Source organism: Symsagittifera roscoffensis, chromosome 4 (assembly GCF_963678635.1).
Source record: "Symsagittifera roscoffensis chromosome 4, txSymRosc1.1, whole genome shotgun sequence".
Lineage (NCBI taxonomy): Eukaryota > Metazoa > Xenacoelomorpha > Acoela > Convolutidae > Symsagittifera > Symsagittifera roscoffensis.
The window spans coordinates 76,931,049-76,950,687 of record NC_087065.1 but is presented as its reverse complement, the minus strand read 5'-3'; the positions used below and the strand labels follow the sequence as shown (position 1 = coordinate 76,950,687).

Below are 19,639 nucleotides of genomic sequence, written 5' to 3'. Positions count from 1 at the left end.
TCTTCGTCGGTATCTTGCAACTGTGCTAGTTGCTTGCATTATATTTATCTGATGATTTTCTACAAACTTGACAATAAAGATATTCACAATTAAAGATATCCAGATTTCATTGTGATTACTATAGAATGACTCTTGGAAGGAATTGAACTGAAAGAGGGTAAACTGGTGACAGGACTTGGTTGGATGTTTAAAGAAATAGATTGGGTAGTCACCTGTATCATTAGTTCGACCCTTTCATGCCCCAAAGGGACTTCGAGACCGCCTTCTGTGGCTATTTTACGGCGCCGATTTTCTCTGACCGAAAAATTAGTTATACTTGTGAGAGCAAGTGTCTATATATAGAAACCGAATTTTTTTACCTGTAAACATTGAATTGTCGAACTTTCATCTGCTCAAGTTTTGTCGGCTTGAGTGCCACATCAACGATTTTGCTTGTGCTTGTAGGCAACTTTAATAGCAGTTTCAAGTGCAAGTTTTATTCATCCTAGTTTCAGGGGGGACTTGAAAATACTTTTCTTAAAACCCTATTTTCCAGTTCAACTGGTGTCTGCTCAATTTTAGTCGGAATTAGTGCCACATCAGGAGCTTTTCATGTGCTGTAAGCAAAGTATCATGATAGTTGCAAGTGTTGTTCGTTGTATTTTCAAGTTATTTAAAAATCATTTTTTGGCTTAAATGGCGTCTGCTCAGAGATTGTTAGCTTTGTTTTTGCTTCGTGAGCGTTATTCCATTGCTAGTTTAAATTTCAATTTTCTTGCTAGGCATGTTTGTCTAGAATCCGGGTATGATAAGAGCAGGTCTTATTAAAATTTGTAGGATTGCATTTTTTCGAGATGCTTTAGATTTTTTGAAACTTTTCGCCAAAATTTTAGTTCTGAAAAACTATTCGCCGATTTTCAAGAAATGGGTATCAACGGAAAGACCGCTTACTAGCTTTTGAGCCTACTTAATAATCTCGTCTTTTTTCACTTTACGTCTTTGACTACAGTCTTCGAAAAAGTCTGTGAGGGGAATACGTGACCCTTATTTTTCCCGTTTTTCGAGATAGTCTGAGCATTATGTTTCAATGGAGGTAACGGGTGGTGGGACGTTCCCATTCATAAGCGTTTACGTTCAAATTTTTTCTACACAAAAAGCTATGATTCTTTGAAAGGACAATTTGTGTTTTTTCTTACCGTTTCTACGACTTTCTCAAAAAATACCCTCCCAAATCTTTGTTTTGGGTTCAATCAGGTTGTGTAAAATTACAGGTTCTGCGAAACTCTGCATCAGCGGCTACACGGAATTTTTTTTAACGTAAAGCTATGATTCTCGGAAAAGTCAAAATTGTTGATTTGCTGTTCGTTTTTTGGAAATGTTTGACATTTTTTATAACTATCCTGCCAAATCTGATATCAAGGATTTTATCGAAGCAACAAGTTGTTGAAAGCCTAGTTATGGCCTACGTTCAAAGTTTTGGCCGTTTTGGAAACTTCTTTTCTTTCCTCGAAAACTACCGTGCCAAATCTCAGATCAAAAGTTCAAGCAAGAAACCTGGTTTTGGGAATCTTCTCTCCTTAAGTGGCCACGACCTTTTTTTTGCAGAAAAGAAGTTGCGGATTTCGGAAAGTCAGTGTTTCATGTTTTGACCGTTTTTAAGAAACTTTTTGACTGTTCGAAAAAGTACCCTATCAAATCTGAGATGAAGGAATCAATCGAAAGAACCGGTTGCAAACATCTCTCCCGTAGAAGCGGCGTTTCCTTATCTTTTTGTAAGAAAAATGTCAGACCTTTTGTAATTTCTCATTTGATCCCGCACCAGTTTAATAAAAATAAAAAAGCAATTTTTTTTAGCTGTGCTACTAATTATTGTTCAGCGAGACATAAGAAAAGTTTGGTTCACCTTGTTTTTTTTAACCTTTCTCTCGTTTTTAAATGTTTGTATTGTATTGCAAGTGTTGCGAAGATCCGCTTCGCCTCTGAGTACTATAGCTACTATTGCGAGAGCAGTTGTCTTGTACTCGGGAACTAGACATTTTTTCTCGTAAACAACTTTTCTTTTTTTTATAGAACCTTAACATTTTCCAGGCTCGTTCCCTCTTAGCCTGGAGTTAATGTGGTTACCTATGCGCCTTAAGGCATGGGCTTGTTTTTTAGTATGCATGAAATGGACAGATTTTTTTCCCGGGAAAAATTGAATTATCGGACTTTGTTTGTCTGCTTATGTTTCGTCGGCCTATGTTCAACAATTTCTTTTGCTGTCACTGATTTTGTTTCGAAGATGCAACTGTTTTTGGTTAACTGTGAACTATTCTGTAAAATTTGTGAAATGTTTTGTATATTTTCCTTGGTGTTTCTATGTTATTTTTTTTTTCTTCGGCTTGGTTTGTTTATTTTGTGTCGCATCGAAGGCAGAAAATGATTTTTTTTTAAATTTTGGTGGGTTGTGTTGCAAGACTTTTTGCAAATTTTAATTGCTGAAAAATTTGTTTGACCTCAATTTCTGGTGTTTTTTTTTGTTTTCGAATCAATGGGTGCCTACCCATTTGTGATCGGCTTAGTGGCCGCTCGGTAAAAAAGGCTTATTTAATACTCTTGTTTTTCGGCTGTTTTTCTGACAATATTTTCTCCCAAAGATTTTTTTCAATTTGTTATTTTCGACCCATTTCTAAAAACAGCCGTCCAGTTTCTTGTGATGTCACTAACTTTTGTCGAAGATGCTACTGTGTTTGATTTACTCCTAAAATTTGTAAAATTATTAGCTTCAATGTTGTGTATTTTCCTTGGTTTTGCTTTGTGTTCTTTTTCTTCGGCCTGAATGGTTTCGGTTTATGTTAAAGCGGCTTAGTTACCTTATTTTGTGTCGTCTCAAAGACAGAAAATGATCAGTTTTTTTTTTTGAAAAATTTGGATAGTTTATGTTGCAAGACTTTCAACAAAACTTAATTGCTTCAAAATTTTTTGACAACTAGTTCATAAGGCATTTTTTTTGTTTTCGATTCACTGGGTGTCTACCCACGTGTTACCGGCTTATCGCCCGCTCGGTAAAGACAAAAGTTTTTTTTAATACTCTTGATTGTTTTTCGGCTGTTTTTCTGAAATTATTTCATTTTCTCCCAAAAATTTTTCTATGGATTTTTTTTTATCTTTTCATCCCATTTTCTATTTGCTGGCTGACAATGCTGCGGTTGCATTGTATCGCAAGTTTTGCGAAGCCCCGCTTTGCTGCTGCTTAATAAATTGTTTTCAGGGAAAAAAATATACGGAAATTCACCATAAATGAAGCGTTAGTAATATTAGTACTGCCTGGGACATCCTTGTTGGATCTACAGATCCATTTTCAGGTGTCTCCGAATCTTAATATCAGCAATGGTTTTTCTGCAGACTAATTTGACGGAGAAAGTAGATTTTTTCTACGAAATTTCTCAACTTAAATCTATCAACTTTTATCAAATTTCTTCTATCAACTTAAGTTTGTTGATATTTCATTCCAAATATAAAACTGTGCTTTTCACTGACATATTTGCGCGAAGTGGTTACCAATTTAAAAGAATCGATATAAGAAAACTCGGCATTTGGATTTCTTTTTTCTATGCTCAAATTCATTTTTTGTTCTAATCTTCTATTTATTATTCTTTAAATCATTGGAAAAATCAGGCAATATTGTTTCAACGAAGCAATATATTCAAATTTTGATGAACTTGTTTTTTGGTGTCCAATAAGAGCTCAAAAATGAGTTAGTCATAAATCGTTTTATCTGCTTGGAAACAAATTTGACACGAATTTAACGGCCGAAGAATCGCCAGTTTGACAACTGCGTGCATCCATTTTGTTTGACTTATTCTCTTTTGTTTGACCGGCAATTTTTTTGTTTGAAGCTCAGATCAAACATGTATTTTTACTGCACAGGAAATTTATGATAGATGCGGAATAATTTTTAACAAATCTTTGAAAATTTTGTTGACCTTTTATAGGTTATCTATTTCGTATGTATCGAGAGCAAGCCGATTCGGTCTGCGAAATAACTTGAAAATATTCAAAATTTTATAGCTGGAATAGCTTGCTTTAAAAATTTGAAGTGAATTAATTCAGTCTATGAAATAGCTTGAAATATTTCAAAGTCTCAGCTTGAGTAGCTTGCCTAAAAAGCTTAAATTTTTCATCAACCGATTCAGACTATGAAATAATCAGTGAAATATTCAGCGAACCGATTCAGTGTATGAAATAATTTTTCAACGTTTCATAGCTGGATTAGCTTGCTCAGAAAAAATCACTTTTCGCGAAACGGTTCGGTTTAAGAAATAACTTGAAATAAATTGAAGTGTCATAGCTTCAATTGCTTGCCTAAAAAACTTATAATTTTCGTCAACCGATTCAGTCTATCAATTAAGTTGAAATATTCTAAAGGTTGAATGTATTTGTTTAAGAAACCATATCTTCTCGCAAACCGATTCAGTGTATGAAATAATTTTATAGCTGGGCAGCTTGCTTGTAAAAACTTCAACTTTTTATGGACCGCTTCGTATAGTTTTAATAGCTTGTTCAGAAAATTTTGAGTTTTTCGGGATCCGCTTTGGTCTATGAAAAAACTGATTTTTTTAAGCTTAAATAGCGTGCTTAAAAAACTCTTTTATTTTTGCAGACTGATTCGCTGTATGAAGTTAGTTGAAAAATTTTTCGCTTTATAGCTTACACCAGTTCTTTCTATGAAATAACTAGAAATACTTCAAAAGGTTATCGCTTAAATCACTCCAAAAAACTAGATTTTTCTTTATGAATTAACTTGAACTAATGTCTTGGAAATTGAAATATTTCTTAGTTTGATAGCTTGAATAGTTTGCTGAGAAAAACCTAAATTTTCCGCTGACCGATTTAATCTGAAAAAGTTTTTAAAGTTTCAAGTTTCTTGAATAGTTTCAGTAGAAAAGCTTTTTGGCATCCGAATTGCTTCATGAAATAACTTTAATCATATTAAAATTTCATATTTCTTAGCTTCAATAGCTTGCTTAGAAAAGCCTCACATTTTTGCGAACCGATTGGTTGTTTGGAATTTGAAGTTGTTCCAACCGGCTTACGATATTGATCATTTTTACACAAGCAAAGCTTGTGTGATAGCATGAACTCCTTTTTTCAACCTAAGTTGCAAATATTTGTGTTCATTTTGATAAATTGTGTTCATTTTGATCAATAACCAGCTATTAAGTACAGCCAATGCTATGGCTATTAACACAAACTATTATATTACAATTAGCCCTTTAGCTTCAAGTTATCATGAATCTGTAGCTTAGAAGCAGGGAAGGAGACCCGCAACAGAATCAAAGGGTTTGAACCTGGGAAGTGTCGGATGTTTTTCATGAACTTTTAGTGTACTAGTCAAAATGCGTCCGCTCTATAAATTGAGGCATGTTAGTTGGTAAGTTTCTTTTTGTTTCGAATTGACTGGTGATGCTAATGCGTCATAATTGGCTTGCATTCACCTAGCACTTATTTAGTTTCATAATTGGCGTGCGTCACTTGGGAAATTTTATAGACTCAAAGTTTTACTCATTTATATTTTCCCAGTGGAGTTATTGGTCATATTTTTGCTTGTGTATGCGAAGTGCAACTTCGCCTCTGTGTGAAATTGTTAGAACGTTCATTGCTTGAACAGCGTGGTCAGAATAACATCTATTTTGTTTGCGATTTGATTGAGGCAGGCTTGCTAGTTTAATTAATGCTCTTTTTATTTTAGACGCAAGTGTCTTTCTTAAATTTATAATTACGCTAACGATTAGCAAGCGTTATCAAATACTAAGTTTTTCATGAAAACAACTTCGATTTTGGTTTATCTTGCTTCTACCCTAGTGTTGTCGGCTTAGTAGCTGCTTGATAAATTTTTCTCGATGCTTCTTTAGCAATGGAGTTGTGTTTTCTTACGTGTTTTCCTCAAAATTAAACGTAAGTCGAGACAAGCGTAGGAATGTTTTTGTATTTCATTTTGATTTTTTTTCATCGTTTAGATTAAATAGTTCCAACCAGTCATGTTCAGGGATAAATTTTATCGTTGTTTAAAATTTTTTTTCATATTCAATAGTCATTGGGGTATCAACTATTCTTAAAGTTCTTTAACTATAATATATAGTTTGCGGTAAATTACATATTTTGAAAACAATTTCTAATTTTTCTTTTTTTTTTGGAGCGACTTCTGTCGTGAGAGTAGTGGCCAAACCATTTTTCAAACCTTAAGTGGATCTACATAATGTGCCCTTTTCAATCTCCTATCTAATGTGCCTCTTTAAGATTTCTCAATGCTTGTATTTTTTTTCGAGATAGTTTTATTTTTGAAATATTCATTCCAAAAAGGTAAGATCTTTGAATTTTGAAGGATAGCAACGTTATTTGGCCATATTTAAGAAATTGTTTAAAAAAAGTTGATAAAAAAGTTTCGAAAGTGGGAGACTGCGCTCTTTTCTGCTCCTCCCCCCTCCCCCCTCCACCTCTGAATTTCCATTTTGAAAAACTATTTGAATATTCTCTTAATCTAGTGGAATTTTGCATGGTGAGCAAATCAACTCTTCTGAGCATAATAATTCACGCATTTAGCCTTGCATAAGTTTTATGGTAATGAAAAACTTGCAATGTGGCGAGAAAAGAGCCCAAGAATGTTGAGTAGATCCGCCCTAAACTACACTGGAATAAGTCATTGCGCGTTTTAGATTTGTGTGTCGCCCTGTCCATTTTCCTCTGACTTTCCATTTTAGTTCGATTTTGTGCCAGGTTGAATCGAAGTCAGTTGCCAACACCAATCCCTGATGGATAGGATATTCAATGATTATTTTGGATTTTTGAATAAGTTCAATTCTAATTGAGGAGGTTCATATCAGCTTAGAATTTATTAATGATTATATGACATTTTTTTCTCCCAAGGCTTCTGACCATATTTTTTTGTTTAGAGGATAAATACGCGGTGTATTGAAATTGCTACCGAATTGTTTACTAATCTAATCCCACAGATGCGGAACAGAAATTAATAATCGAATGACGTCAATGCATTAAATGAATGCGTTTTTTAAAAAAGCCTATTCAGCTGATGAATATTTGTCCTTATTACTTCAGGTTCTATACGTTTTACGATCATTTGAATTATTTCTTTTGCGATAGTATTGTGTTAAAAAAGGCCGTAGAGTAACAAAGTGTACCAAATTGCCTAAATTGAGTCTTATCGTTGAGTTATGTACGAAGAAGCAACAGTCGGTTCGGAAACATGAAAACGGATTTAAAGTGAATTGGCTGCAATCATGTGTTGTAAAAGTTGGCGGAACGGGTTGTTTTTTTTTGAATGGGTGCCTTTGTGGAGTGACGAGGAGATTCAAGAGTATTTTTTAGCTACATATTTTTCTGCTAATTGTGTATTTTTTATAACTGCTCTTATTCTTTTCTGCGAAGCATCTATCGGCATTTCTATTTTTACAACTGAGTACTAAAAAGGTGCACATGAGGGATAGCACTGTCATTTCCTAAAAAATATATAAACCTCCAGCGCTTATTCGCTCGAAGTTTTTTTTGTCTGTTTGATATAAATTTTTATCTTCCGCGAAGAAAGTTTCATCCTTGTTTTTACCAGTTTATCGATGGGATGTGTACAGAGAAAGAATATCTGCGGTTGTGATATCTACTGATGTTTTTTTTTTCATTGGGTGAAATCTTGCTCTGTGATGCTTTTGTTCCGGGCAGGCGCCCTCTCCTGGCGGGTTCGACACGCTCACCACCCAAAGGTTTCGTCCATTGGATTTATTTTATGAAACTATTTTCACTCGACCGAACTTGCAATTTTTGTTAAGGTGCCTTTGGCACCAACATATACGAAAATTGAAATGGAGCGCAAGCTGAAATCTTACAAAAAGCGACAAAACTTTCACAAAAGAGCGACAAAATTTTTTGAAAATTTTGTCGACCTTTTTTTTAAGTCGACCAAATTGATTTTCTGAGCTCTCCCAAACCAAATTTTTGAAAAAGGCCAAAAAAAGAGGAGTTTTTAGGCACTTTTTGGAAAATTTCGACCAAAAAAATCGCCTTTTTTTCGGTGCGGGCTCCCCCCTCAAATTTAGTATATATTGGCGCCAAAGGTGCCTTTAGAAAAATTTTCAGGTCAGTCAGTCAAAAATGGATATCTCAAAATAGTACAAAGGGGGGACCCCCTAAATCCGCCACTGAGGTCATAACTGTTTTTCTATAAATAGTTTTTTATGCAGTTAATATTCCCACAACAACCTTCCTTCGAATAAAACCTTATTTTCAGATTTGGCAGTCACGTTTTTTTTAAAATGCAAGTTTCCAAAAAGTTCAGTAATTGGTCTTTTCCCTGCGACAGCTGTTTTTCAGCAAAAATTTGGGCGTAATGGCCGATACAGGGAGCAACTTCAGAACCCGTTCTTTTGTTGCAATCCATAACATCAGATTTTGCCGTAGAGTTTTGAGCTAAAAGTTTCCAAGAAACGGTGAAATGATATTTTCTGTAAGTGTTACTTTTGAATATGCTGTACTTTCAACGCTATTTTTGCGCTTTTTTGCCATTAATAAATTCTGAATAATTTGACCGTGAGTAAAGTCATTAAAAAAACATAAACTATGTTATGCAATAAACAGCGATGGTTGTTGTCAAATCAGCGATGGTTGTTATGCAATAAACAGAAAAGTTGTCAAATCGACGTCTAAAGTTGTGAAATCATAGATTTGCTTATTGTATTTTGCTTTTAAGGCATTATAATTATACTGTAATTAGACAAACAGGAAATATAGACCTCATGGTCAAAGCTGATTTTTTTCACATCCATTTCAATTCCTTTTTAGCCTAATCCGGCAAGAAACAAAGTTTTGAACGTTTTTTTAAATCATAGTGGCTTCCATTTTTTCGAGAGTTGTTGGAACAATTATAACAATTTTTAAATTTCGATAGCAATTTCAAAATAAATTTTCACATAATTTAAAAGATTCAGAGAAAGACCTCCAGTTCATGGAAATCATCAATAACGATGGTTCCAGCTGAAATTTGAGGTGCCTCCTTGATTTTTTTCCAAAAGTTTTGTTCTGATGCGGGATGAAATGCGTAGTTTTGAAAATTTAAAAAAAGGGACTTTACCCAAAACCTTAGTGGTTTTTGGGGGATTAGCAGCTGGGGGATTAATAGCTGATATAGATGAGATTTCAACTACCCGTTCTTTTAATTGAACTCAATGTCAAATTTGATAAGGTATTTTTCTTATGAAAAGTGGGAAAAAAATCCAAAAAGGTATCGAAGTTTGGAAAATTGGATTTCCTTTGAGGGTCACATGGGCTTTTCTACAAAAAAATACAGGATGTAGCCGTTAATGCAGAGAAGATTCTTTCGCCATGTTCTTTCAATTGAACTATAGGCTCTTTTTCCTTTTTCCCCCTAAGCTTCCAAAAATGACAATGTTCAAGAAACGATCGAATTTTTTTGGAGAGCTCTCTCTCTTTTTCTTGTTTGACATTTTGCCGTACAATGTTCAAGGGTAGCTCTCTGAAGATTGTGCCAAAAAACTGGAAGAAGAGGAGGAAAACGCTAACTTTTCTCTTCTCCTTGAAATGAAGTCGCTTCTCATACCCTGTGGGCTAAAAATACTAGCGCGGAATGGACCTGCAAAAGGATGTGAATTTATTGCCTTTTTGTAGTCATGCTATAATGGTTGTCAGCCATTGATAATGTTCATTTAACGCTATGGGGGTGCTTTTAAAGGCTGATATTTTTCAGAATGCATTATGTTAATTGGCACTAAGAGTGCGACATATTTATACACGTGCCGCTCAAAAGGGAATCCCAAACAATAGTTGCGCTTCCACAGTTGTGAATATTTATTTTTGTATTTATCTGTTCACGGTATTATGTTGGCTTTGAAAAATGTGGGGCTCTTATATGTTTGTTTGATTTTACCGTATCCTGTTTGTTGTCACTTTTTGCTTGGCTGCCTGCCTTTGTCGCACGGTGAATTGGTAGAAATTTTTCTTTTTTTTATAGCTGAAATTTAGTTGCTATCTGCAGAAGTACCAAGTACGATCTCAATTGTCAATGGGTCATGCAGAAAGAATAATGTGCTCGCAACTGACACACTCTGAGAATCTCAATTATTGAATGCAGGTTGTATCAATTTACGATATTTTAACCGATCAACCCTATCGGAATTTTTCAAAATAAAACTCGTCTAGGGTGGCCGCACGATTGTTACAAATTATCTTGGTCTACTTTTTTTCGGTTCCTCTGCCATTTTCTCCTACCTTGTTTTTTATTTTAAACTTTCTTGAACACCTTGTCCAAGAAAATAGGCATGTTAATTGGTAGTAGTAGTGTTTTATCTGGTGATTGGAAACAATAGAAGAGCTCAAATTGCTTTTTTAAATTGTCTTTTTGTATTGAAAAGTGAAAGTGATTTTTCGCTTTTCAAATGCGTGCCTATAAGTAAGTTTCAGTTATTTTTTGGTCAAAAGTAATCATTTTTATTGACGAGGGCTCTCCAAATAGTGTATAAATGGAGCCAGGGGTTCCTTATGAAAATTTGACGGCTGGTCGAAATGGTGTTATACGGCAATTTGCATGTAATAATTTATGTAGAACTTATATTCACGCCGACACCCAGTTTTGCAATTCTTGAGTTCGAAAAAAAAACGAAGAGAGAACTGGGCTCTTTTCCAGTTCCCCCCCCCCTTTAAAAATACCGAGTTTTATGTTTGTTTTACGTGTTATTACGGCTAAATGCGTGATGTTACGCTGTAAACTATGAAGAACAAATCTGTTCAGAATTGTCGATTTGTTCACCACGCTAAATTTCATTGCATTATGACAACGTTAAATAGACTTTTCAAAAATGAAGTTGAAAGGGGGGGAACTGGAAAAGAGCCGAGAACTGGAGAATATTTTATAGCACCATTTGGTTAATTTTTTTGGCTCTTTTTCCTCCCGCCGTCATTTTTTTTGCTTAAAATGAGTAGCCAGCTTGTTCTGGGTAGCAAAAATACACTTATGCCGAGGGCTCTCCATATTCCCCCGGATTAGGGTAGCAGGTGACGGGTCCTCCAATAACATACTAACATCTATTTCTATCTATCTATACTATATTTAAATGCTGTGACACGTATCTTGTCATGTTTAAATGTTTTTTTTTGCAACAGTTAAGGGCATAACGTATGTATGCGTGGTTAAGCTATATCGTATATTGCAATGCGTACGATTTTTTTTCGATTTTCCAGTCTGAATCTAGTGTTTGTTCCACCAAGTTAAAAGTTAGCAACACAAAAGTGGGATGCTGTCAGAGTTTCCTCAAGGGTTGCGAGTTTGGTCTCCAATTAAGAATGCCCTATTCCTTTAAGCGTACGAAATCAGAAAATTTTAGTGATTTTTTCAAAGTTTTCCAGAAAACTCAACTTATAAAATAATTTACAACAATTTGAAACGGCCAATCCTATAGTTGGGCGCTGTCCGAGTAGTTTAAAGGATTGCAAATCTTGCTGCCAAAGTACTCGAGGGGGTTGCGAATCTCGCCGTCACATATGACTGCTCAGGACTTTTTAACTTTCCAGATGTGACGTTTTTGTGGTTTTTCAATTTTTTTTCGAAACTTAAATTTAAAATTTTTCTCGAAATTCGAAGTTTCTAACCCTGTTGTTTGGTACTGTGAGATTATTTTGTGGAGTTGCAAATTTAGCGTCCAAATGCTCAAATGCTTTTAGTTTCCAAGATGTGTTGTTTTTATGTCATTTTAAAATTTTTCAAAAAAAAACTTAATTAAACTTAAGATATAGAAAAACTTAATTTAATTGTTTTTTTTCTAAATTTGAATTTCAAAACTCATAGAAAAAATCATCAACATTTGAAATTTTTAACCCTGTTATTGGTTACTGTCAGAGTACACGCAAAAGTTCTGGATCTTTTTTTTTAATATATGCTGTTTTTTATGAGTTCTCGAAAATTCAAAGCACCGGAGGTGCACCCGCCAGTTCATTTTTATTACCCTTGCGATAAGCAAGGTTATTGCATTCAAGTACTACTTAAATAGCTTAGTTCATAGATTGCTCAATATTTAAATGGTAATTTTGAGTTCAGTTCATGCTGCATCCAAATTTCTTTGCGTCTGCGGCACACTTGGCCTGAAGGTAACGAATACGCCTGACGGCAATGGTCCTGGGTTCGAAACTGACAGGACCTGGTTTTTTTCAAAAGGGAAATAGTCCGTTTCAAAAAAAGTTGTAGGCTCATTGTTTGTCGGCTTAGTTAATTGTAGCTTATTGTTTATCGTATAATCATTTCTTTGCTGTGCGTTTTTAACATTATAGATGCCTTTAGTGTATTGATTTACTTCTGCTGTTTGTAATATTTTGACGTCGTGTTTTTCTTCTTGTTTGCTTAAAAAACTTTATTCGGCCCAATCGATTTCGGCTTATATTTTATCGGCTTAATGACTTATTTTTGAGTCATTTCAATGTAAACATAATTTAAATGCTCACTGGATTGCACAAATTGCTTAAAAAATTCTCAATTGCTTACAGCCCAAGTTTTTCATGGCAACATTTTTTTTCTTCTCGGCTTGATAGGTTTCCTCCGCAAATTATACCGGCCGAATGGCCTCAAATTGCGTCGTTGGACGAGCGGAAAAATATTGTACGTGCATGTGTGTATTTTGAGGGGTAGGCGGACTTGTTAACTTTTTTTAAGTCTTGTTTATTTTTTCCGACTTAGCGGCTTTCTGGTTTTGTATCGCAAGATGTGCGAAGCGCAGCCAAAGTGGTGACAACCAAAATGTTTTATTTCATAATACAGTTTGGTTGGATGATGGAGGGGAGAGATATAATGTGTTTTTAAAGCCACCTTGTTGTCAAGGAGCTCTGGTAGTGTTTTCTTATAGAGGCTAGAAGATGTAAACATGATTATTCAGACGTTATTGATTTATGAGGACAAAATAGGGTTGTAACTTGGTAATTCACCCACATGACAATTTTAGTAATTGGATTACATGAACAAAAAACCGCAGATGGGAGAAATGGAATAGGAGCTGGACTAAGATAACTTTTTAAGACGAAATTATAGAATTTATGCCACAAACTAAACGCTAATTGCCAAGAAAATTATCGCTGAGCATTTAACAAACTGTATTCGGGTCTTTTCCACTGTATTTTGATCTTGTTGTACGTGTTATTTTTAAACACGTAGTCATACTATGCAAAGTATGAAGTGCAAATCTGTTCACAATAGTTAGCTTAGTTCACAATGCCAAGTTTCAGTGCGTAATAAAAAGTTCCAAAACTGAAATTCACATACGGAGAGGGAATTAAATACAGGCATATCCTGTTCGTTTCAATTTTGTTTCCGATAATTGAAGTTAGCTTTTGATGAGATTGATTAACGGGATTTGATATCCCCTCAGACAAAGGCGAAAAGTATGAAGGAATAGTTGATTTTCTAGCAGTTCTGGGAGGGAAGTATTTTTTGCTGTTACAATAGTGTTCAGGGAAGGAACTGAGAAACAATAATTTATTATTGAAATTTGAATATCAGTAAGTCGTTTAAAAAAGCTCATGAACTGAGAGAAAAAACTGGTTCAAACATACACGAGGACGCCGTTATGCACAGCATACTTTTTAAGACAGATTTAAAAAATTTTACACACGAGCTAGCGAGCGTAGTGTCATATGATGAATAGATATTTTTCCTACCAAACTCGCAAAAATAAAGGCTCGTTTGGTGGCACTTTTGGAGCATAGCATTGGCAATAAAATTGCATCTTTTCATATCTGCTTTATTTTTGGCCAGTGTTTGCAAATAGTTACGTGAACATGCCGCAGATGCGAGGTCTTGTGACTTTTAATCTCGTTGTCGGGGGTTTGATTCAGGTACATATCAGAAGTTCTGTTTTTCAAGTTTTTTTTAATCTTTTTTTTTGTACTTTTTAGAGCTATTTTTGCCGTTTCCTAGCTTGTATTAGACCGAGTGATGCATCATATTAAAGCCCTTTCAGTCGTGATCCGAACGTCATAGAAAACTTTCTAAAAGTTGTCCCATTGTCGAGAAAAACGGATTTCATTTTTTGAGATTTTGTCTTATTTCGAGCGAGTAACGCGATCGAGAAACGCTCGTTATATGGAAATTTACAATTTTTAGGATGAAAAACTCAATTTTACGATAAAGATTACTAGTTTGGTAGTTTCATTTCAAAAAATCTTTCAAAATATAGTGCAAAAAGTTAGAAAACAATTTTAATTTTATTTAATTGAACTTTATTTCTTCGTCTCTTCTTATTTTTGATTCATTTTTTGGATGGTATCCATCATGCCTAATTTACTAATTTTCTGCTCGATCGTATAGTTCTCGAATCACACCAGCCACTAAAAACGACACTAATTTGAAGAAAAGTAATAAAAAAACAAACTTTTTTGTATTGTTTTTCTTTGAATCTGGTCGGAACATTCTGTGCTACTTGCACAGCAACTAGCTATCCTTGATAATGGTTGTAGATAGTTGTTTAAACGTAAGTGAATAATTTTTTCTTCACTGCAACTTCTAAGAAACGAAATTGAACGATATTTTTAGGTCACACTTAACTATACGTTACTGCATTGTGTCAACTTAAGGGAGTTTTAGTTAATTAGGGTAACGCCGGTACTCTTAAACGATAAATTGAGAAATCTTGTGAACGCTTTTAGAGAAAAGTAGATATTTATTTCATTCAAAGTATCTGAAATTTTCTGGCATAAAACGACCACTTAAATAAAGGTCTTCAAATCCGCAAAAAGTGCAGAAGATAAATTGGTAAATAAGCCCAAATATTAAAAGGTCTCTAAAACAAGATCACTTAATGCTCAAAAGGAAGGCGAAAAAAGGAACAATGACTTTAAAATAAGGAGCCTAAAAGGATCTTGTTTTGCGGACTTTTTAGTATTTGGACTTATCTTATTAACCAATTTATTTTCTGCAGTTTTTGTGTATTTGCGTGTTTTGTCAGATTCGTTGTTCAAGTGCTTGTCGAAAGTTAGTTTTTCAATTCTGAAACAATTTGTCTTATTTTCTCGAAATAGCGTTGGTGGGATCACGCTGTTCCTTTCATTGACTATTTCCTTTGAACTTTCCCTTTTGCCCCGGAGGACCTCGTTTGATGCTAATTGTTTTCTGCGACAGTTCCTTCAAGTACATTTACCATTTCACTGCATTGCACAAACGCATTGTATATCCAATTTTTTTCTTTTGCTTTGAAGTCTTTAAATTTACTTGTCTTTCTTACCCATTGAAGTATTGCATGAAGCTGAAAACACCTTTTCTGACCAACTTATGAGGCCAATTGACCTTTAAGGTAATTGCTTTTTGAATTAAAGCGTATTTTTGTGACTCTGGGTGAACCAGCCAAAGTATAATCGAGCCGAAAATGAGTCAAACGATTTGCTTTGATTTTTGTATATGTAAAATTTTTCGGGTCTCCCATTATAGCCCCCAGCGAATTACAGGTACGCCCCACACCACACACACATACACACACTCAAACGGATCTAGGATTTTCTCAAGGGGGGAGGCGGATTTTCAAAAAAATTTCGAAAAGTTTGTCGACCTTTTTTTTAGGTCGACCAAATTAATTTTCCGAGCTCTCTCAAAGCACTACCACTAAAAAAACCGTTTTGGTCAATTTTTCTGCGTCGCAGGCAAAATATTGAAAAACAGGCCAAAAAAAGCGTTTTTAGGCACTTGTAGGAAAATTTTCACCAAAAAATTGCTTTTTTTGTTGCGCGTCCCCCCCCCCCCCCCCCAAAAAAAAAAAATTGTATATAATGGCGCCAAAGGTGCCTCTGGAAAATTTTCAGGATCCGTCACCAAATATGGATATCTCAAAATAGTACAAAGGAGGACCCTTTGGGTCGGCAGGGGGTGTCAAATCCATGAAAGGGAAAGGGGCGTCCGCTCCTCCCCTAAATCCGCCCCTGCACACACTAGTAAATTATAGTAAAGAGCTCATATTTCGTTATTCGCACTTGCGAAGCAATGTGTATTAGTACGAGCTTTCTTTTTTTCCAACCTAAGCTTTTTCATAGCATCTGCTTTAACATTCGAATAGTATTAATTAACACAGTTATGCTTTTTTAATTCATCAAATGAACGGAAAAAAGTGTTTTGTTTCAAACAACATAACAATAATGAAAACTCGATTTCAAAAATTTTCTAACTCAATGTATCTCGTTATATTTTGAAATGTATATTTTATACATAATGTGGCTTTAAGGTTAAAATTTGTTACATGCAAAGTTAGAGTGGATGCCTTCAGTTTGTTATTTTCCCAATTATTACTTGCAAAATTGAGTCTATTTGTTTGTGGTGCCACTTTTGCTGTATAGCATTGGCATTTTTTAAAGCATATGTAGTCGCTTTACTCGTGACTAGTGTTTGTCGCTTGGTAAGCTTGCGTGGCTGAGTGGATAGTGCGTGAGACTCAAAATCTCTTGATTGCAGCAGGTCGCAGATTCAAATCCTACACGTAGGCGAGTTTTTGCTAAATCGAGGCTTATTTCTATTTTTCTTATTTCACTTGATAGAGCTGCTTTTTCGTCGCGTTCTCGCAATTGTTTCGCATCTGTAAATTGCAGGAGCAAGTCTTTTGTAATCGGGAGGTACATTAATTTCCAATTAACAACACAAAGTATATTCACTTTAAGAAATGGTGATATACTTTAAAACGCTGACTTTTTTTGCGCTGTTTTCGATCGGCTCACTGAACGAAGAGAAGGCACGTATTGAGGAATTTTCTTTTTCGCGGTTTGGAGTTGGATTTTTTCCATTATTAGTTTTTGTGATTGACTTTTAGTTTCGAAAGTGGATTTAAATTTTTAGATCTCCCAGTGGAAAAGAAATAAAATAGATTAATTCAGTTTTCTCAAATTGATTTAGTTTCATCAAGAGAGCTTGAATTATTTCCGGCTCATCATAATAACTTGATTAATTTCCGGCTCATCATAATAGCTTGATTAATTTCAGGCTCATTTTTTTAGGTTGTTTTTTAGGGTACTGCGACAACTCGCAAAAAAGCAACTCGCAGCAAAAGTGAACTCGAAAAGTTCTAGGATAGCTACGTCTCGCAAAGCTTGAAAATTAGTTTAAAACACGGCTTTGGCAAGTAGTGAACTCTTACTCCTCTGCGGTTACATTCGGCGCGAGTGGTATTTCCGGCTATTCTAGATGTTATTTAGTGACTCATTCAATTTTTTTCATTTCTTTGGTGCGAGTTGTCACATGTCTCAAATATTTCGAGTTGTCTTTTGTTGCCGTATTATGATTTTTTGGCTTGTAACCTTACGACGCTTTTCTGAGAGTCGATGAACGTATTTCAGACAATTAAATGGGTCGCGGTGATTTTTTTAGGTTTTTTTTTTCAAAAGGCTTAAAATTTGCCAGGCTCAAATTTACTTTTTCGAGGGTTTACTTTTGATCTCTTAAGTTCAGTTCGTTTCACTTGTTAAATGGAAGGCAGACTCCACTATCGAACAGCAAAAGTGTAAAGGTCACGAAAAACGTGATCAACATCTATTTTCGAAATTGGAATTAATTTTCAGATTTATCAGTGAATTAAAAATTTTACTTATTGATCCAGTTTTCTCAAATTGGGTTAGTTTTATCAAAAAAAGTGCCAATCATAAATTATTCTAGAAATTCAAAGAGTTCGATAGTTGAGATAGTTGAGATTTTTCAAAAACAGGCAGTATTTTTTCTGTTTACTTGCGGTCATTGACTCTTTTCCAACTGTTGGCTATGTATGTTTTATGGTTTTTCTCGTTGCAAATTTTTGTATCCATTTTTGAATAGTACAGTTGAAAGCAAAAACAGCACGCAGCAAGCCAGCGCTATATGCTTGGAAAATACCTATACATTGACATTTTAAGGAAGATATAGTTTTGAATGAATCTTTTTCAAGACGTCTGTTTTCTTAAGACGACCTGAAACGCTTTTGTTTCTTCAAGCATCAATCATGAGATTTTCTAAATCTTTGATGTGGCTTCTATAGAAATGACGATTTTTCAATTGATCTATGTGGTCAAGAGATCAGACGATGTTTGAAAAGAACGTGGCACGAAAGAGGTGGGGGGGGGGGGGTATTGGCAGGTTCTCGTATGTTGACTTGATGTGCGGCATCCTCTTCTGAAGTATCCACTGGATCTCATCATCATTCTCAATCAGTGATGCTCTGTGAGGTAAGTCACACATCGTGAACCACACAGCACCTGCGGCGTTTTTGAATTTAACGTTTTAAATCTTTTTTTCATTTCACTACCACCTCGTATACAATTTATCCATGCATAGAACATATGCATCAAACATAGTTATTTAATTTGTTGGTTTTTTTAACCTGTTTAATTATCAAAGCATTTCTTAACATTATGTAACCTCTGCCACATTCGGGGTTTTCCTACGAAGTGCTTGTTTGGTTCATTCTTGCTCTAATTGATCCTATATTAAGCTTCACTTTTCAAATTGATGGCTTCAATTGAATTGTCTTTTGACATTCCTGTATTTCATTAATGTAGTGTGTTGGCCTGTATAAAAGTAGAAATGAGTGGTGCCTTGTCGTTTTTTTGCAGCAGAAGCGGCTATGCGGTGCCATTAAAATGATGGTTAAAGGGTCAGCGTCTTTTGTTTTGGCACTTTTGTTTTGTTTTTTGTCCCCTGGCTAGAGCCGGCACCGGAATGGAGGGGGATTGGATAAGAGAGTCGAGTTACTAGGCTGCATTGGTGCACTATCTATTGGCATAGTAGTGAGTGAGTGAGTGTGTGTGTGTGTGTGGTTGTGTTGTGGTGGTATTAGGATAGGATAGGATAGGATAGGATGCATGAAATGCAGAATGAAGAGCGCGTTGTTGCGTCATATGCGTCTAAACAGAGGCCTCTGATTGGCTCCCAAATAGCGGCATTGGAGCTAGGAAAGGAAAGAAGAAAAGCAAGGGAGTAAAAGGAAGTGAAACACCGCTAAGAAAATAGAGATAGAGGGAAAGGCTTAGAAGGAAGTAGAAAAAGTATAATAATTATACTGCCTACCACCCGTAACTACAAGTAATACTATACTGCTCTGTTGTGGTTGCCTTGCTACTGCTTCTTCCATATAGCCACCATTGCATTAAATCAGCCACAGTAATGGTGCGGGTGTATGCTTCATAATGGAAACGCAACACCATATTCGGAATATTTATACCCCTGTCTAACATACTACTATCTTGCACTTCGCTTTAACATTTCTTGCTTTTTACCACTTGTTTCGCTTCTCTCTCCTCGTAAACAGGCTCGAAAAAACAAGACAGAACAGCACATTACCATGTTATGTCATATGTTGTCTTTAGATTTATCCTTCCTTTCCACTCATTGTGATTACCTTCATTATTTTATCTCTTGCTTTCATTTTTCTGGTTACTTCTGGTATCACTAGACAGTCCCATTTGTTAGTGTTTGTTACCTAGCTCTACTCTTTTTTTTAGTTAGACACTAATCATTGATACTAGTTATTCAAGCTCCAGATGGTCTAACTAATTCATTCAGTTGATATTTTGTAATATTTTATATCTGTCTCCAGCGTGTTAGAAGCCTGTAAGACTCAATTCATGGTGACGACGGTTAGGACAAGGAATTCAGGCAAAGGGAGGGGGGGGGGGG

At 35.3% G+C, this 19,639-nt stretch overlaps 1 protein-coding gene across 1 annotated transcript in view; it reads right to left on the bottom strand.

Annotated features, from left to right (window-relative positions):
• The window catches only part of LOC134843974 (unconventional myosin-XVIIIa-like), a 319,060-nt gene that overhangs the window by 170,730 nt on the left and 128,691 nt on the right, over positions 1-19,639 (bottom strand). The gene's annotated exons all lie outside the window — the stretch shown is intronic.